We start from the raw sequence: 22,311 nt of genomic DNA on the forward strand, positions 1-22,311 counted from the left end.
CAAAAATTCCAAACTTAGGTTAAAATCTTTCACCTTTTGTTAAAGGTACACATGGCGTATGTTGAATGGCTGTAGCAGCTTCCTTTGATCCCCTTCATGTCACTGAGGTGTTTCCTTTGCAAACTTTTGATTCTGCCATCAAACTGTTATATGCGTTTCAAAACAACACCTACAGCAGTTTCGCAGTTTCGTAGCGCGCTACAAAACTGCGAAACTGTTTTAAACAATTTCAAAAACCCAGTCTTCATCAATAAATTTGACTGTCTTCAAGTAACAAGGAAGAAGAGATGTATGCCAATTATTGACAATGAAAATAAAACCCTCCCCATGAGGTCCACTAAAGTGTTCACTGCTTGAGAGCTTAATAATCTTTGGAGCTTCAATAGCTGCCTGACATAAGAGGCTAAAACAAAGTTCATTGTCTTGAGTTTTTATCCCTGAACAAGAGATAACTGCCTCAGAAGGTTTATGATCTTCTGCTTCAACACCATCATAGCTGCCCAGGCACCAGCAATAAGACCACCAGGTCTGCTTCCAGCAATAGTTGGTGAAACATAAAGACCTCCTGACCACTCCGTTACAGCCACAAATTGTTGTTTTCTGATTTCATGATTGCGATACAGCACAACACTTGTGCCCTTTGGCCCTAGGCCATACTTGTGAGTATCCACTGATATTGAAGTTAATCCTTGAACAATGAAATCAAAAGGTGGAATTGGATACCCCAATTTGCGAGCAAAAAGAAGCACAAAAACTCCAAGGCAGAGATCAACGTGAAAGCAAATAACCCAGCGCAAGACCAATTCTCCAAGTTCTTCGATGGGATCAATGATACCATGAGGAAAATCCGGTGCTGAGCCAACAATCATAACCGTATTCTTGTTCAAATAACGTTGGATTGCTTTTACATCTGCTTGGAAATCTTCATTTACCGGTACACGCCATAGCTTGATTTTAAGGTATTGGGCCGCTTTATCATATGCAGAATGGGCAGATTCTGGAATTATCATCTCTGGTTTCATAATTCCCTTCTTGACTTTCATATAATCCCGTGAAGACTTTACTGCTATATTATATGCAAATCCCAACCGATAGTTCAGATCTGAGTTGAACAGCTTCAGCAATTTCATCCTCTGCAGAGGACTGCATACCCCTAGTCCGGATTTTCTGTTGCATCTTTTCACGATAATCATCAATATCTTCATCCATAATTGATGGATCAACAACAAAATCAAAAAGCTCGCGGACAGCCATAACTGCTACTCCATTTTTCTTAAAGAAATCAGAGACATGAAGGCAATCCTCACGCAAAAAGTCTAACGCACGTGGATGATCAAGGTCTACAGACTGAGACACATCAATACAATATAAATGACCCACATGATAAAGAATATTGTATTCACTTAAATCTCCATGCACAAGTTTGCATTTCTGATATATGGTACGCATCATGATGACAACCTTCTTTTTCCTTTTCTTGACAGCCTTGGGAATTTTCGTTTTTCGAGCTTCTCTCTTTTCTGCCTTCACCATCCTCTTATGCTCCTTCCGAGCTGCTCTTCTATCAACTTGTTGGTTTTCACTCAAAGAAGATTTGTTGTCCCCAGTTTCTGAAACCACATCATCCTCGGAAGCACTTGAGCTACTCTGCTCAGATTCTGTTATCATATTTTCTAAATCCCTATCCAATCCTTCTCCGGATCTCTGATCAGCAGAGATTGAAACTGGAAAAGAATCTTCAATCTCCCTGGCAGGCTGATCATTCCCATTATCCAAGATGGCAGGAATAAGGCGCACCCCAGAAAGGTCCTCTTTCAAACCAGTAATTGTTTGATAGTATATTCCTTCAGTATTATTGCCACTGGTAATCCGATCTATATCCTTTTCAAAATCTTGTACCTGATCTAATGTTCTCGGGATGAAGGACTGAACAAATCGATGCCTTAGACTTCCTCTGACTTCACCTTGACTACTGGATCTTGCACATATGGAGATAAATAACAATAAGGACTGAGATCACTAGTAACAGGCGGGTAATATGAGCTTGACGGAGCTTCAATTCCCAAGTACCACGGTTGACTATGAGATGGCAGAGGATTATGATACCGATCACCACTGTAATCAGAAGTATTTACATGAGAAGATGAAACAGAATGCTCAGGTAAGTAAGGGACGTATTAACAAGAAGGATCATAGTAATATTCATTTGGACCCATTGAATTGTATTGTTCAGAGCCACTTTCTGGATATGTATATGGCAGGGCAGAGGCTCGGAGCTCTGAATTAGTTGAGGATTGCATGGGGTATGACATACAAGAATAAGAGCTGCTTCCGTATTCGTTGTTCATTCTAAACATTGATGATGGTGGCGGTGAAACCAGCTGTTCAAGATGCCCAAGCATGTGTCAAACTTTGCGAAATGAGCTTGCAGAATCTTTACAACTTCGATTGAAACATAAAGCGAAATAAGGATCCGGTAACCATAAAGTATCAATTTTTCTTGCCAGCTGTCATCTGTACACATATCTTCTTCTTCTCCTTATCTAAATCTCTGAACTGCAATGATTGCCGGTAACCACTGAAGCAAGCTGTTGAGAGAAGCTAGGCTTGCCATCCAACATCTGTGCAAGCAGACCAACGTACCCTGCCTCCCCTAATGCTCTCTTTATTTCATCTGTCTGTGATAGATTACAGATGGCCGAGGCTACCAACTCTTGAATTGCAGAAAATCCATTTTTGAGGAGAACTATGAGCTGCTTAACAAATCCAGAGGACCTCAAAAGGTTTCTAGATAATATGGATTGCGAGAGGCTGTGTATTCGAACAAATCCCCAATTTCGTAGCGCGGCCAGTGCAAAATATGAATTATGCGCTACGAAACCACCGAAACATGTTGCGCTGCGAAAACACTTTGTCTTTAAGCTAGTCTGAGCAACCAGGCAACAAAATTTTCAGTGATAACACTAGTGAACGCTTGTTTAGAATTCATGTTGTCTAGTAATTTGTGAGGACTTCGATTTTGAACATATACAACAGTGCCTATTGCTTCACCCCACAGAAATTTTGGCAAGTCTTGATCATGTAACATGTAACACCCTCCTCCCACATCGACCCAACTAACCATGCCAACTGGGGTAAACATGATATGAGTGACTACTATGATCAGATTCGACCTCCTAGGTAACCTTAAGGAAGTGGAATCTAAGAAACATCACACACAACCATCCAACATCATCAACAGAACCCTAAGGAGAGAAGTCAACCACTCAGACAACATGTCCCTGGGTCCCACGATTGTTTTGAACCTCTGAGGCCATAGTCACTCTCATGTTATGGGCAAGGGAGCGACCAGAGACCTAAATTCGCTGTCATAGACCTGCATGCCAGTGACTGTGGTCCAAACTTACTAGTTCTATGCCAACGAATCCAGGATTTGAGCCACTTTTTCAGGCCCAAAGCCCAGGCCACTGCCCAGAATGAAATGAAAGCTGAGAATTAAGTAACGTACGGGGAAACAATGATGCAAAAGTAAATAGTTATCAAGGCATTAACCACACCCCTACTAGCCATGATAGTCATTTCATCAAACATATCATCCACATGTAACCTACAGGTGTAAACAACAGAGTTAAGTGGTGGGATATCTTACTTATCTGAGAAACGCCATGAACCAATGTTTCCTCATGTCATTTGCTTCCTTATCACTTATTAGGTCATAGATACAATATCCATTCAAATACAAGTAAAAACATGATGAGGGCCAAGCATAACTACTGCCATAAAATGAACATATAACCAGCATAATAGGAACAAAATTACAATAAACATATCAGCCATCAAAACCCATATATACACCTAGTACATTTACACATGAGAATCAATGGAATGAATTTCTCCTTAATCAATGCAATGAACCGATCGGATATGGGACTACCACGTTCCACCCGACCATAGATTGGTTGAGCCAAGTCTCTCTTCAGCCAATCACCCCCATGCCATATTCCAAGCGTGAATGTGGGACTCATAGAACACATAAAAAACACCAATCAATGTGGATGCCACCAGAGTTCTCCACCTACACCATGAGGAATGTGAGTGCCTCCTAGTCTCGCAGGCTTCACCGTGCATCTGCAGTCCGATCCAAGGATCACTAGGCCCTACACCAAGACATACTCTCCAGGCTTTACCGTGCATTCCATCCCAGAATCACTAGGCCCAAAGAAGATAAAATCCACCTCTTGGCTTTACCGTATATCTTGCCATTCACCGGCAAGGATTCCTTGGCCCACCAAGGCACACAATCTGGCTTTACCGCAACCCACAGTCTGGTTAAGGGGTTAATAGGTTAGTGGCTTCATGCATCCTCAGTCCGGTTCAGGGACCATTACCACCATGTGTTTGTCAATTCGGAGATATACCCCACTCAGCTTCGAATCCAATCCGGTCATCCCACATAAACCGCATGAGAGAACCCATCTGATCAAACCTATCAGGAAATGGCAAAGCTAGGCTGAAAATATTGTCACACCTGGAAAACCCATGCCATGGTATAAAAGAAACACACGCTATCCCATGCATGCCAAATCTAACAAGGAAAATAGACATACAAGTTGATACCTGCAATGAAGCATGTTGTAGCTACTTGATCCTGCCTTTCCCTGCTTGATATTTTCTTCCTCTTGCCTTCTTTTCCCTTTTTGCTCCAATTCCAAAGTGCTCCAAGAAAACTTTGTGTCCAAAAGTATGAGAGAGAGAGAGCTCCAAATCTAAACTGACAAAAGGTTACCAACTAATCCTCAGAAGCCCTTTTATGAATGAGGCCTCTATTTTCTTTATTTTCCGTTATTTTCCTTCATTTTCCTCCTCACTTGCAACCTGTGACCTTTCACCTCCTTTTTCTCCTAATTTCCATTATTTTCATAAATAATTGTGCCAAAATCCTATTTTTCCTTTCCAAAGCCTTAGTTATTTCCTTTGCCAATTTCCTTAGCCATCAACAACCAAATGAACACCCCTAGGATGTCTTTCCCAACATTCAGCTTGGAATAAGTGTTTGATTCAACTGTGGTTATTGTTTTTAACTTTTATTACATGGAATTTTCATCAGGGCTGTTACAAAACCCTCCCCCTTGAGGGACACTGTCCTCGATGTTCAATCACTCATATACCTCAACAACCCGTTGAAAGAAGACATATTGCTTATGAATATTTATAACAAAGCTCGATGTAGTTTTTACAATGAAATAAATTCTCAAGATAAGAACATCATGACAACATGACAACATACCGCATAGTGGAGCTTTATAACATAGCTCATTATGGTATTTACAATGATTATCCTGCTAATTCATATGACATCATAACATCATGATAACATAACCACATGATAGCATAATAACCTAACAACATAATCCTAATAACATGACACCCATACCACATAGTGGAGCTTTATAACACATCTCGTTACAGTATTTACATCCATACACGGGTGTACATATAGCAACATCATCAAAATTATATATACCAAAACATATGCCAAATCGTATACCAAAACATATATCAAACATATACTAACATCATATAGCATATATCAAAACATCATAAAGCATATATCAAAACATCATATAACATGTATCAACCATCATAAAGCATATATCGATCACCATAAAGCATATACTAAACCAACATAAAGCAAATACTAAACCACCATGAAGCATATACCAAGCCATCATAAGCAAATACTAAACCACCATAAAGAAACTACCAAACCACCATAAGCAACCATCAAGCCACCATAAGCAATCATCAAACCACCATAAGCAATCACCAAACCACCATATCAAGGTTGCTTTGCCTCAGCTGGAAAACAAGGAAGGATACATAGCCCGCATCTGATCCGTCATCTCCCATGTAGCTTCATCGGGCCCAAAGTGCTTCCATTGCACTTTAACTTGCTATATTGCTCAGTTTTAGAGCATGAGCACCTTTTTTTGTAATATACACTGAGGCTCCGACTGGAATTTTCCATCTCGTTCCACCTGTAATACAGATCAGTCAATCACATGATCAACATCCTTAACATACTTCTTAAGCAAAGATACATGGAAAACATCGTGGACTTTCACTGTCAGAGGTAATGCAAGTCGATAGGCTACTAGCCCAATCCTCTCAATGATATTGAAGGGTCCACAAAATCGTGGTGCTAGCTTGGCACATAATCCAATCCGCAAGGAGCTCTTCTTCAATTTGATGCGTAAGTACACCTGTTCCCCAACCTGGAACTCCTTGAACAATATGTCCCTGTCTGCATAACTCTTCTGCCTATCATGTGCTGCCTTGAGATTTTGCTTGATCACCTGCATCTTCATTCCATGTCTGCCAACATATTTGGTCCAATCAATACGCTACTAACTGGATCACTCCAACTAATGGGAGTGTTACAACTCCACCCATATAATTCCTCAAAAGGACTCATCCTCAGTGACTCCTGGTAGTCTTTGTTGTATGAAAACTCGACCAAAGGGAGATACTCTTCCCACTTCTTCTGTTGATGCATCAGATACATCCTCAACATTTCCTCCAATATCCCATTTACCCTCTCTGTCTATCCATTTGTCTATGGATTATAAGTTTTGTTGAAGGCCAACTCAGTGCCCAAACCTGCAAATAACTCCTTACAAAACTTGGAAGTGAATTGCGCATCCCTATCTGACACAATCTTCTTCGGGACACCATGTAACCTAACCACATCTCTAATAAATACTTGTGCCACATCACTAGCTGAGAATGTAGAATTTACCGGAACAAAGTGTGCAACCTTTATTAACATGTCCACAATGACCATGATCAAGTCATGCTGCTTCACTATCTTCAACAACCTTGCGATGAAATCCATGGAAATGACCTCCCATTTCCACTCAGGAATAGTGATCGACTGTAGTATTCCACCTGGATGTTTGCACTTTCATTTCACTCGCTAACAACCAAAAAATCTAGCCACAAACTCTGCTACATCCCTCTTCAGATTCGATTAATAGTAATATCTCTTCACCGTTGTGAGCGTCTTCTCATAACCTGGGGGACCCGAATAAGGTGTTGCATGAAATTCCCTCAAGATTACCTTCTTGAGTTCACTTCTCTTTGGTACATATATCTTGTATCAGAACCTAACCAATCCCTCTGGTGTAAGACAATATTCGATGCCTTGTGCACCTGCACCTGTACCCGTACCTATACCTATGGTTGTACATGTATTGCCACCTGTACCTGTACATGTACCATCACCCTGCTACAACTTGTGCACAATCTCCATATACCTGACATCTTGATATGCTGCCTGCAATATCCTATCCTGTAACTTCGTCCCATAGGAGCTCATAGTTGCCAAGTGAAGTACTGGTACCTATCTGTTGAGAGCATCTTCCACTTTGTTCTCTTTACCCTTGATGCACATGATCTCGAAGTCAAACTCATTGATCGTGGCCAACCATCTAGCCTGCCTAGCATTTAGATTCAGCTGGTCAAACAAATATCTCAACCCAATGTGATCACTCATAAGCACAAACCGCCTGCCAAGAAGATAATGTCTCCACATCTTTAGTGCATGTATAATCGTTTCTAACTCAAGATCATGTGTCGGGTAGTTTTGCTCGTGCTCATTTAATTTCTGAGACTCATAACATACCACCTATCCATCCTACATAAGGACTCCACCAATTCCTCTCTTGCAAGCATCTATACATACTACAAACTCTTTTTCCGGATCTGCAATTTGTAGCACTCTTGCATTTGTCAGCGACTGCTTAGGTTGCTTAAAGCTAGCCTCACACTCTTCAGCCCATTTTAACTTCTTACCTTTCCTTTGCAATGATGTAATGGGATAAGTAATCTGCGAGAAGTTCTTGATGAACCTCCTATAATAGCTTTCCATACCCATGAAAGATCTCACCTCATCCATAGTCTTAGGAGATACCCACTCCATGATGGCTCTTATCTTCTCTGGATCTACTGCAATGCCTTCCTTGGAGACGACATGTCCCAAGTAGTGTACCTCAATCTGAAAGAAGCTACATTTGTTGAGCTTAACAATATCAACATTGTTGCTAAGTGTTCAACATACTCTTCCTCATTTTTAGAATATACCAGTATATCATTAATGAACACAATAACAAAATTATCCAAATATGGACGCAACGCACTATTCATAAAACACATGAATGTAGCTAGAGCATTAGTTAAGCCAAATAGAAACAAAACAAAGTCATAATTCCCATACCTAGTCCTGAATGCAGTCTTGTATATGTCCTCCTCTTTGATGCGTACTTGATGGTATCTGGATCTCAAGTCAATCTTCGAGAACACTACTGCTCCCTTCACCTGATCGAACAAGTCATCAATCCTTGGCAAAGGACATCTGTTCTTGATAGTCACTTTTTTAAACTACCTGTAATCAATGTATAATTTGAGGGTACCATCCTTCTTCCTAACGAACAAGACCGATGCACCCCAAGGTGATACACTTGTCCTAGTGTATCCCTTGTCCAACATTTCCTTCAACTGCAATTTCACCTCAACCAACTCAAGTGTGCTCATCCTGTAAGGTACTTTCGATGCTTGAGTTTCCCCTGGAACTAATTCAATCAAAAAGTCTACCTCCTTATGAGGTGGCAACTCTATAATGTCCTCAGGTAATACATCCCTGAACTACTACAACACTGGGTACCTGTTTAACACATCTACATCCTCAACCTCCTTACCCTTATCACTAGAAATGTGTACTACAAATAACTTGCACCCTTTCCTGTGGCTACGCTTTGCTTGCATAGCTGTCACCATCCTAACTAATGTGGCCTTCTTCTTACCTTGAAAGAATCTTGGTTCTCCATTGTCATCAACACACTCAATAGCTTTGTCATAGCAGTCAACCTTGGTTCTAAGTAGATACAACCAATACATGCCTAATAACATATTGTATGAACCCAACAGTAATACATTAAAATGGGTTGATGTAGGCATACCATTTAAGTCAAATGTGTAAGCTCTTACCTTATGATTAACTCGCTTCTTTGTACCTCCCTCCAGTTGCACTAACCAAGGCTCTACGTGCAACTCCTTATTCAACCCTCACTTATCCACCAAGTTAGGACTAACATAGATATAATTAGATCCAGGGTCAATCAAAATAGAAATAACTTGATCGCAAAGCTTACCATCCATCTCAATGATAGATGCCTGGTGTTCTGCTTGCCCATTGTCCACTGCTGCATAGATAAGTGGAATACTCTGACCAACATCCCCAACAATCTGTGCCTCCTATGCATTGTATATCGTAGGCCTTCCACCCTGATGTTGCAAACAATATCTCCTAAGGTGATCCTCACCACATTTCCAACACTCCAACTAACCAGTGCCCTTGCCTCTATGCTACTACTGCAGTTGTGGCCCATGTCCCTGTCTAGCTGCATTAAATCTATTTTGCGGTGCTACATGTTCTTTCCCATCTGCATGTTGAGGCCTTGACCTCTTAGGCTGTCACTTACCTCTACCTTTGTCTTTTCCTTTCCATCCATGCTGAGATTCATTCTTACGCTTTGATTTCTCATAGTAATGCTTTAATTTCCCAATAACTTCCTCAAGTGACCGAGGCTCATCATACACAATCCGATCTCTAAATGTTAATGGAAAACCACTGACAAATCTCTAAACTTTAGCCTTATCATCAGTAAGATACAATACATACCTCAATAACTCAAGAAACTTGGCCATATACTCTTCGTCTGTCATTGGCCCATCTTTAACTCATAGAACTCTTTAGCCTTGTTGTCATAGTACCTTTCTGACAAGTAATTCTTCCTGAAAAGCCTCTTCAATTCCAACCAACTCAAGTCATTTGTCTTGATGTCTCTAACCTGCTTAACATCTTCCCACTAGATGTCTACTTTACCTTTCAAGTTGAAGATAACTATTCGAGCCTTCATGATATCTGTGTACTTATGCAACTCAAAGGATTTGTTCATGCCAAGTATCCAAGCCTCTGCATCTTCTGTCTTCTTCACATCTCCATCAAAAGTAGGTGGTTTTTCTTTCTTGAATTCATCCGGCAAGTACCCCCTATCATTCCTCCTATAAGGATGATAGCGATGACAACCATGATTTCTATCATAACCAGAACTAGAATAATACCTATACTCATCGCCCCTCCTTTCCGGAGTGTCCAACAACCTACAATCTCTCACTATGTCAGATCTATTTGACTTGTGTCTACCGGGAGATCTACTACTATATGCTCCATTAGTTCCATCCTCATGTGCATGGCTGACCCAAAGCAGCCCTTGTCACTACAAGTTCGACAAACTCTAAAGAAGTATAGCATTAACCTCTGCTTGCTTCTCTTGTGCCTATATGATCCAATAATTATCTGCCTTACAACTCCTACGTAGTCTACAACCTTGCTAGCCATTTTATCTCTTTCTTCCCGTAATTCATAACATGTCAGATAAACCAAATCACAATAAATTGATGTGCCTTAGTATAGCTTGGGGAGGATACCTTGTCTGCAAGATCACCAAATCAACGTGATATAACATAATCATATCAACGTATAGACATACACAATAAATGTATCAACACATAAACATCACTCTAACTAGGATCTAGTCATTAATGCAAGGCCATATCAATAGTGCATGCTATGACCTCATGCACGACAACAACCATTACTCCATTTTACACATTGCCACATGCAACGAGTAGTATGCATAAGCAATGCCAAACCAACTACGAATATGCATAACCGCATCTAGTCAAACATAATCGATCAGTTCTTGTAATCAACCTACAAGACTGAGGCATGTAATTGAAATATGCAAAATGTAACCTAACATACAAGGATGTCAGTAGGCAATATAAAATCAACATATAAGCAAAAATAAACCATCTATAGTCAGTCACATACCCATGTCAATTACTCTACATGAAATCAACATCAAATTCTCCATGATAACCATACTACAACCCTAATCCATCATCAACAAATACAACAAGTATATAAGTGTAAGAGACACACATGCAACTGACATGCATTCATGACCAACACACATTCAACCCATTAAGTCTAAGAGTTGAACCATGCTCTGATACCATGATGTAACACCCTCCTCCCACATCCAACCAAGTAACCACACCAACCTGGGTAAACATGAGATGAGAGGATACTATGATCAGATTCAAAATCCTAGGTAACCTTAAGGAAGTGGAATCAATGGAACATCACACACAACCATCCAATATCATCAAAAGAACCCTCATGAGACAAGTCAGTCACTCAGACAGCCTGTCCCTGGGTCCCACTATTGTTTTGGACCTCTGAGGCCATAGTCGCTCTCATGCTATGGGCAAGGGAGCGACTAGAGACCTACAGTTTCTCTCATAGGACTGCATGCCAGTGACTATGGTCCAAACTTGTCAGTTTTGTGCTAGCAACTCCAAAATTTGAGCCACTTTTTCAAGCCCAGAGCCCAAGCCACTACCCAGAATGGAATGAAAGCTCATAATTAAGTAAAGTATAGGGAAACAATGATGCAAAAGTAAATAGTTGATCAAGGCCTTAACCAGACCCCTACTAGCCATGACAGGCATTTCATCAAACATATCATCGACATGTAACCTACAGGTGTAAACAACAGAGTTAAGTGTAGGGACCTCTTACTTATCTGAGAATCGCCTTGAACCATTGTTCCCTCATGTCATTTGTTGCATTATCACTTATTAGGTCATAGATACAATATCCATTCGAATACAAGTAAAAACATGATGAGGGCCAAACATAGGTGCTGCCATAAAATGAACATATAACCAGCATAATAGGAATAGAATTACAATAAACATATTATCCATCAAAATTCATATATAAACCTAGTGCATTTACACATGAAAATCAATGGAATGAGTTTCTCCTTAATCAATGCAATGAACTGACTGGAGATGGGATTACCACGTTCCACCTGATCATAGATTGGCTAAGCCAAGTCTCTCTTCAACCAATCACCCCCATGCAATATTCCAAGCATGAGTGTGGGACTCATAGAACACATCAAAAACACCAATCAATGTGTATTCCACTAGAGTTATCTGCCTACACCGTGAGGAATTTGAGTGCCTCATGTAGAAAATTTGTGATAGGTTAACCCGATAATGTAATATAAATCAAAGAAGAATACTATAACCTACTTCTACTATCAATTTGTGGAAGCTTAAATATCGAGCTGAACAATATAACCAGAAGAAGAAGAATCAATGGCACAATACACATGAAAGTACTTTTGGGGAAAGCCGCAGCTAAAAACCCCACACTATTGTATTATCATACATGGTGGAAATACATAGGAATTATACAAAGCCTTAGCTCTCACAGCTAGCCAGCTCTCAGTACGATCCTCGCAGATTCTCACAGGCAATCTTGGCTTCTCTCTAGCCTTCCTCTCTGCCCTCCAAGCTCCTATTTCCTTGCGTTGTTCCTTGTGGATGATTAGCCTATTACCAAGTGGGAAATCAAGCCTTCAAAACTACACTATCCTCAAGGATGCATCCTTGACTGCATGCATGAGTTTTCTCCATGAGGAAACACATGCAATTGATAGTACATTGTCCTTGAACATTAATCTCAATTGGGTCTTTCTGATAATAGACATGCATGAGTTTCTGATGAGGGAATCTTCAGTTAACTGGAGTAGCACTAGTTGAGTGCATTAATGCATCAATTGACTGTTAAATCACTATTAGTTCCTCAAACAGTTTGGAACTAATTTAACTAGACTTAACTCAGTAAACTGAGTTAACTAATTACAACTCAAATATAACTCAATCTTATCTCCTTAATTTAAGGGATAATTCTTGCATGACTTCAGAAAGACTTCTAACTTGAATTTATCCAACTAATTAATTTAAAATTAATTAATTAATTATTTCCAAGTAGTTGTTAAGACTAAATTCGATTTTAATTCACAATTTAATTCAAGGACAAATTAAATTGGAATATTCTTGTTGCCATATTTCAACGCTCCCTCTCAACAAGAAAGGGATTATCTGCCACCCCGATCCTATCTCTATGAAACTCGAATTTACACTTTGACAATGCCTTTGTCAAAATGTCAGCATCTTGCTCCTTTGTTGAAATATACTGCAACAACATGATCCTCCTCGCTACACAGTCTCAGAGATGATGATACCGGATGTCGATGTGCTTGGACCTATCATGAAATACTGGATTCTCAGAGAGTTTGATACAACTCTGATTATCACAATAGATCATAGTTGGATCTATCCTCTGATCAAACAAACCAACCAGAATTTTGCGCATCCAGATGGCCTCACATGCTGCCTGACTTGCAACCATGTATTCTGCCTCTGCCGAGATGAGTGCAACCGACCTATGTTTCCTGTTGTACCAATAAACTGCCGCTAACCTAAGGTTGAAAATCCCTCCTGATGTGCTCTTCCGATCTGATGGACTCCTTGCCCAATCTACATCAATGAAGCCCTGTAGCTTCACTCCCTCTGTCTGTCTGTACCATAATCCATACTGAGATGTGCCTTTGAGGTATCTCAATACATGCTTTACTGCCTTCCAAAACATCTTGGTAGGCTGAACCATCGCTTGACTCAGCTGGTTCACTACATAGCACAAATCTGGTCGTGTGTTCATTAACTACATCAATAAACCCACAAGTTGCTTGTACATAGTAGCCTCTACCACTTCTCTTGAAGTAGCAACCTCCTTCCTCCAGTTACCTGCTAGAGGAGTCTACATGGGCTTGCAATTCTCCATGTGGAATCTCTTGAATATCTCATTGGCATACTTGCCCTGAGACACAAATAACTCCCCATCCTTCTGCCACACTTCCATGCCAAGGAAGTAATGCATGAGACCCATGTCTTTCATCTCGAATTCTCTTGCAAGGTCCTCCTTGCAAGATACGATCAACTTATCATCGCCAGTCAATATGAGATCATCAACATAAAGTATGATGATCAACAACTTACCTTTCACCACGATGTGGTACAAGTTCGCATCTGCTTCACTCTTTGTGAAGCCCAACCTGGTGAACTAGTTGTCTATCCTGGTGTACCAAGCACGAGGTGCTTGCTTCAGCCCGTACAACACTCTCTTGAGTCGGCACACATGCGACTCATGATCGAAGGTCTCAAAACATTCCGGCTGCTCTATGTACACCTCTTCCTCAATCTGGCCATTGAGGAATGCAATCTTCACATCCATTTGATGGATCTTCCAACCCATCTGTGCAGATAGTGCCAACATAGATCTGATAGATGAGTACCTTGCGACAGGAGTAAAAGTCTCATCATAGTCAATCCCCTCTACTTGTGAAAAGCCATTTGGCAACAAATATTGCCTTATGCTTCTCCACACTACCATCAGAGCTTGCTTTACCTTGTAAAGCCAATGAAACTCACAACTGACTTGTTCTTCGTTCTCGAAACCACGTCCCAAACAATGTTACGAACTATGGAGTCATACTCCTCCACCATAGCATCAACCCAAGTCGGCTACTGCACTACTTCCTCAAAGGAAGATGGCTCAGTCTCAACACATTCCCCAACAAGGGCCATGTATCCAATGTACCTCTCAGGTGACCTCCTTTGTCTGCGCTGAGAAGATGGTGCTCCCACATTCTCTCTCGCATCCTCCAACAATCTGTCAACTTCTCTTGTGCGCTTCCATCCATCTCTGGAAGACTCTGCTTGAGTGGATGTCTCCACTCTTGGAACCTCTGCATGTGGTTGCTCCACATTAGTCTGAGGCTCCTCCTCCTTAGGAACCAACAGTTCCTCCACAGCCTATAGTTGGAGCTCCCTCTCAAGGGAAACTCGCATGGCCTTCTGCTCATCAAACTTGAGATCTCTGTGAACCACTGTCCTCCGACTGGTAGGCAAGTACACCCAATAGTTGTGAGGTGTATCAGTGTACCCCACAAATATCCCCAACTTTGTTGTCGGCTCAAGCTTCTTCCATGCATCCTTTGTCACATGGAAATATACCGATGAGCCAAAGATCTTGAAGTGACCCACATCTGGTCTCTTACCAGAGAAAGCTTCCTCTGGTGTCTTCATCCCAAGTATGTGATGTGGGCTTCTATTCTACAAATAGACCATTGTGTTGCATGCCTCAACCCACAAGTGAAGTGGTAGGCCTTGGTCATGCAGCATTGCCTGTGCTACCCCTACAATAGTTATATTCTTCCTCTCGGCCACCCCATTCTGCTGTGGGTTATGAGGTGCTGTCAAATCTCGTTTAATTCCTTCCGCTGCACAGAAGTCCTTAAACTCTTGAGAGACATATTCCCCATCGTTGTCGCTTCTCAAGGCCTTGATCTTCTTCCCTGACTCTTTCTCAAACAAAGCTTTGAACTCACAAAACTTTGTGAAGGTTTGGTCTTTCTTCTGCATGAAACAAATCCATCATTTATGAAAATAGTCATCAATGAAAATCACATAATACCTTTGCTTCGCTATGGATGCCGTCGAGAATGGTCCACACAAATCAGTATGAACTCGCTCTAAGATAGCCTCTGCTCGATTGTCTCGATCATGAAAGGAATACTTGGTGTACTTTCCCAAGGTACAACCTTTACATGTGTCAACTTGCTTAAGTTTACCTTTAGGAAGTTTTGTAGATATCTGCTACATTATATTCAAAGCCCCATGATGCAAACGGCCCAACTGCCTGTGCCACAACTCGCCAATGTCTTGGCTGTGCACCAATTCTGCTTTCGTACTCAATGCTGCACAATCATCTACCTCCAGTTTATAGATATTCTTCACCCGAATCCCTATCCTCTTGGTCTGACACGTGGCTATGTGTCTTAGGAATGCCTTTCCTTTACTGAAGACAACATCGTAGCCTTTGTCCTCCAACATCATGACCAATACCAAGTTCTTCTTCAGTCCAGACACATACATCGCATCTGTCAAGGTGAGAGGAGCTCCATGCTTCCTTTGAAAAGAAATTGTGCCCACTCCTGAAACACTATACCTTTCGTCATCACCCATCTCTATGTGCATCTTGAGGTCTTTCTCCTCCAAGGCATTGAATATTTTTTTATTACCGGTCATGTGGAATGAGGCTCCACTGTCAAGATACCAGACACAACCCATCATCGATGACACCATGCATGCGATGAGGGTAAAGTCCATTTCGAACTGAGAGGCTAATGCCTCACCTTTCGATCCTTCTGAGGATCCCTTCTTGGACTTCTTCGATGGGCAATTAGTCGCATAATGTCCCATATTGTGACAATTAAAGCATCTTACTTTAGACATGTCACCCTTCTTCCCTCCATGAGAACAATTCGATTTGAAATGGGAAGCCTTCCCTTCCCTTTCCTTGCCTTACTTGCTAAGGCCAAATTTTCTTCATCATCATTCTTGGATGAAGAACCATATCATGTGCTCCTCCTGATCTCCTCCTGTATAAGACTCGACCACAGTCATTCCTAATCTGGCAGTTTCTCCCTTCCATTCACAGAATCTTGGTAGCTATTCCAACTCTTTGGAAGGACAAGGAGAGCGAAGCTCACCATATCATCATCGACAGTAGTTATTCCCACACTGCCAAGCTCATCTCTGCAGGTTGTGAGCTTGTTCAAATATGTGGAATAGTATTGCCCTTCTCCATCTTGATTCTTCGAAGCTTATCCTTGAGCGCCAATTTCCTCTAGTCACTATTGTTCTGATAGATGTCCTTCAATGTCTTCCACATTGAAAATGGAGTATCCTTCCCATGGATACTTGAGACAGTATGGTTTCGAACTCCCTCAAGAATGATCCGTCTCGCCTTCGCCACACATTTCTTCCACTCAGCCAACTCTTGTGCATTAGTTGAAGCTGGCTTTGGGATTTCTTGATCAATGAATTCCTTCAAGCCATTGTCTTCTAATACAGCCTCCATTCTATCTTTCCATGCCATGTAATTCGAGCTACCTTCCAAGGCATACCCGAGTCTCAAGCCATAGAATGCCATTGGCAAACCTTGAAGTATGATATGAATTCGATTTGCACCTACAACCCTGAACTTCAAACTTCGAATTCTCTTCTCAGTATATTGTTCACAACTCTGATACCATGTAGAAAATCTGTGATAGGTTAACCCGATAATGCAATATAAATCAAAGCAGAATACTATAACCTACTTCTACTATCAATTTGTGGAAGCTTAAAGATCGAGTTGAACAATATAACCAAAAGAAGAAGAATCAATGGCACAATACACATGAAAATACTTTTAGGGAAAGCCGCAGCTAAAAACCCCACACTATTGTATTATCATACATGGTGGAAATACATAGGAATTATACAAAGCCTTAGCTTTCACAGCTATCCAGCTCTCAGTACGATCCTCACAGATGCTCACAGGAAATCTTGGCTTCTCTCCAGCCTTCCTCTCTGCCCTCCAAGCTCCTATTTCCTTACACTGTTCCTTGTGGATGATTAGCCTATTACCAAGTGGAAAATCAAGCCTTCAAAACTGCGCAATCCTCAAGGATGAATCATTGACTACATGCATGAGTTTTCTCCATGAGAAAACACATGCAACTGATAGTACACTTTCCTTGAACATTAATCTCAACTGGGTCTTTCTCATAATAGACATGCATGAGTTTCTGATGAAGGAATCTTCAGTTAACTAGAGTAGCACTAGTTGAGTGCATTAATGCATCAACTGACTGTTAACTCACTATTAGTTCCTCAAAAAATTTGGAACTAATTTAACTAGACTTAACTCAGTAAACTAAGTTAACTAATTACAACTCAAATATAATTCAATCTTATCTCCTTAATTTAAGGGATAACTCTTGCATGACTTCGGAAAGACTTCTAACTTGAATTTCTCCAACTAATTAATTTAAAATAAATTAATTAATTATTTTCAAGTAGTTGTTAAGACTAAATTCGATTTTAATTCACAATTTAATTCAAAGACAAATTAAATTGGAACATTCTTATTGCCATATTTCAACACCTCATAGTCTCTCAAGCTTTACTGTGCATTTGAAGTCTGATCCAGGGATCACGAGGCCCTACACTGAGACATAATCTCTAGGATTTATCGTGCATTCCATCCTAGAATCACTAGGACCAACAGAGAGAAAATCCACCTCTTGGCTTTACTATATATCCTTCCATTCACCGACAAGGATTCCTAGGCCCACTGAGGCACACAATCTGGCTTTATCGCAACCCACAGTCTGGTTCAGGGGTTACTAGGCCAGTGGATTTGTGCATCCTCAATCTATTTCAAGGACCACTACCACCATGTGTTTGTCAATTTGGAGATCCACGCCACTCAGCTTCGAATCCAATCTAGCCATCCCACATAAATCACATGAGAGAACCCATCTCATCAAAGTTATTAGGAAATGGCAAAGCTAGGCTGAGAATATTGTCACACCTGGAAAAAAACCATTCCATGGTAGAAAATAAACACATGCAATCCCATGCATGCCAAATATAGCAAGGAAAATACACACGCAAGTTGATACCTGCAATGAAGCCTGTTGTAGCTGCTTGATCTTGCCTTTTCCTACTTGATCTTTGCTTCCTTTTCCTTATTTGCCCTTATTGCTCCAATGCCAAAGTGCTCCAAGAAAACTCTAAGTGTCCAAGAGTATGAGAGAGAGAGAGAATAATGAGAGAGCTCTAAAGCTAAACTGACAAAAGGTTACCAACTAATCCTCAGATGCCTTTTTATGAATGAGGCCTCTATTTTCTTCATTTTCCATTATTTTCCTTCATTTTCCTCCTCACATGCAAGCTGTGACCTTTCACCTCCTTTTTCTCATAATTTCCATTATTTTCATAAATAATTGTGCCAAAATGCCATTTTGTCTTTCCAAAGCCTTAGCCATTGCCTTTGCCAATTTCCTTAGGCATAACCAACCAAATGAACACCCCCTAGGATATTTTGCCAAACTTTTAGCTTGGAATAAGTGCCCCATTCATTCGTGGTTATTGTTTTTAACTTTTATTACATGGAATTTTCACTAGCGTTGGTACATAACATGGCTCTTACACTTTCTTCAATAGATCGATTCTTCCATTCAACAACTCCATTTTGTTCAGGATTATATGGGACTATCAACTCCCTCTTAATCCTAGCCTCCTTACAGAAAGTTATGAGTTCCTTTATAGTGTATTCTCCTCCATTATCGAATCTTAGAATCTTTATTCTCCCTTATGTGAGGTTCTCTACTTCAATTTTGAATTCTTGAAATTGGTTGAATACTTCATTGTTGGACTTCAACAAATAGATCCAAGTCTTTCTTGAGTGGTCATCAATGAATGTTACATAATATAGATGAGCTCCAAGAGACTTTGTAGACATAGGAACACAAACATTACAATGAATGAGATCCAATATTTCTTTTGACCTTGAAGCATTGCTTCCAAATGGTCTCTTAACGTTTTTACCTAATGCACATCCCTTGCATACTCCATGATCCTCCTTGAGTTCAGGAGTGCCATTCACCATTGAATTTAGAGTTGGTAATATTTTGTAGTGAAGGTGACCAAACCTTTATGCCAAAGTTCACATGGACTTACTTCATTGCAAACCAAATCTTGAGAGAGAGGAGTCAACAATTTGTAGAGTCTTCCTTCAAAAATCCCAATGATCTTTGCATTTTCGATGCTAGAGTTTTTATCCCATTCTACAACTTTTCCATCTATAAAAGTGACTCTATCCCCCTTATCTTCTAGACAAGAAATAGAAAGTAAATTCTTTTGCAAACCTAGAACAAATAGGATGTTGTTGAGATGAATATTTCGTCTATTCACTAGCTCCAGCTAGGTTGATCAAATTCCTCTTACAGGATAGCTCTTCTTGTCACGAAGCTTAATGGAGTAGGAATATTTTCCTCTTGATAAGGTATTTAGTTGTTTGTTCTCACCTATCATATATCTCAATGCTCCACTGTCGATTACCCAAATATTCTCATCTTCAAAGGTGCCAGTAAGTATTAAGAATAATCCTTCGTCCTTTGTAGAAATCTTGGTTATACTATTCTTGATGGGTAATAGGATTTTCCATAATGCCTTGATTCCTTTCTTGAGGTGACTTTCAACCATGGAACATTGCTTCAAATAATTCTTCAAGGATGTAATAATCTTCATCATGCCCTTAGTCAACCTTAGCTCTTATACCATGTTGAGAAATCTATAGGGATATAGTTAGGATGATTTCTCTTAAACTTGAAAACTGTTTGTGTTGTATTTTTACTTTTTCTTAAGTATTAGCTTCTTTTATTATTATTATGTTATTATTGTCATCAAACAACTACTAAAACAAGAATATCAACAATACACAGGAAATCAAGATATAGGCTGCAAGCGAGGGCCAAAACCTGTCCACTTGAGATGAAAACCCACAAATCTTTTCTCTTCTTATAGATTATTCAAATGATGAATTCCAAGACCTCTGGACCAAGACCAACACCCTTCCAATACCAAGTCTGAAATTCTTGATGAAATGATTCCTTTTTCCAAGTCAAACCTAGTCAAATATCTTCCAACTACACAACTTTGACCCCCAGCTACAAAGTTTTGGCTTCTATTGTAGGTCTGAAATTTTCGGCCCCTTCAATAGTTGTTGCCTCCACATGTGTGAGTAGATATAGGGCTTCCAAGGCTTCCTTTAACCACCGCTTGTGTTTCTCCTTCTTCTAGGGCTTGTGGATGACCTAATAGGCCTTCCTTCAACATTCTTTCTACAATTTCTCCAGGTTTGAGCTTGAACCAGCAAAACCATAGCCTCCTTCCTTCACACGTGTGAAAAAAGAGAGAAAATAACCCAAAAAAACTTGTCCTTCATCCTTCTTCCTTCTTCACTAACCTTCTTCTCCTTCTCCTTCGCTTGAATGATGAGAGAACAAATGATATCCATAGGAGGTTGAGTTCCCTCCTATATATAGGCTTACAAGGTGGACAGAATGCCCTAATTAAGGCTGAATTCTTAGATGTCAGGCTGACTTGGTCTTGGAGGGTATTTTGACACTTTTAAATATAAAAATAATTATTTTTACAAGTTACAATGTGCTTGATGCATTTTTCTTCATATGACAATGACTCTTTTGACTTCTTGACCCTATGAAAAACCCTAGAAGCACTCAATGGGTGCTTTACCTCTAAATAAAAGACCTTAAGCATGGAGCCCATGCTACAAAAAATAACAATAATAATTTTTGTTTCATTTTACAATATAGAAGAATCAAAAGTACATTTCATATTTATGAAGGCCGAACCTAGTTACACATTTTTCAACATCGCCCCTATGCCATATTCCAAGCATGAATGTGGGATCTCATGGAATAAACTAAAACAAACAAAACTAGAGCTTCTAGAGGCCAAACCACCTCAACCCTAAACTAGTGATTCCACCTCACAGTTGGACATCACTAACACCAACCAGATCAGTCTCTACCCAAGTTGTCCAGGGCTCCCAGAACTAGTAACTCAACCCACAACCTTCCGGGGCTCCAGAGCATGTGTCCAACCCGACTCTAGGGATTAGTAATTCAACACACTAAGGGCTCTAGAGCCTTTGTCCTAACCTAGGCTCCAGGACTAATAACTCAACCCAAGTTGTTCCAAGACTTCCAAAGAGTTTGTTCCAACCCACAACACCATGAATCTCCAAGAAATGGCAAGGAAAGGCTAAAACCGCTATTAATCTATGCAATCCTCCATGCTAATGACAACACATAACCAGAAAATCGCATGCATCTACCATGCATCCATAAATCAACAAGGAGATCATACATGCAACCTGTTACCTGCAAATTAATCCAGTTATAAATGTTGATCCACCTGTTCCCTTGCGCTTTCTTGCTTCCCTTTGCATACTTTCTCCAAATCCAACGTATGCCAAAGTGCTACAAGAATGCTCCAAGAAAACTCTAAGTGTTCAAGAGTATGAGAGAGAGAGAATAGAAGAGAGCTCCAAGCTAAAACTGGCAAAAGATATGAACTGATCCTCATAAGCCTTTTTATCATTGATGCCTCTATTTTCTTCATTTTCCTTCATTTTCCCTTCAATTTCCCTCTCATGCAAATTTGTGACTCTTCACCTTCCTTTTCTCCTATTTTACTTTATTTTCATAATTAAATGCTAATTAATGCCTCTTTTCCTTTACCAATGCCTTTTCCGATTTCCTTAGCCATAATAAACTGAACGTGACACCCACTAGGATGTTTTTCCCACCATTTAGGTTGAAATACGTGTCCTGTGACCTTGGTCTT

General features: G+C 40.3%; 1 pseudogene; it reads right to left on the bottom strand.

Moving 5' to 3' along the window:
• Positions 1 to 431: 431 nt before the first annotated feature.
• Positions 432 to 1,043, bottom strand: LOC149167454 (sphingosine-1-phosphate lyase pseudogene; annotated as a pseudogene).
• Positions 1,044 to 22,311: the final 21,268 nt, after the last annotated feature.

The sequence above is a fragment of the Pinus tabuliformis genome, chromosome 5_1 (genome assembly GCF_031772625.1).
Source record: "Pinus tabuliformis cultivar Carrire ecotype Pingquan chromosome 5_1, CPIR1, whole genome shotgun sequence".
Taxonomy (NCBI): Eukaryota; Viridiplantae; Streptophyta; class Pinopsida; order Pinales; family Pinaceae; genus Pinus; species Pinus tabuliformis.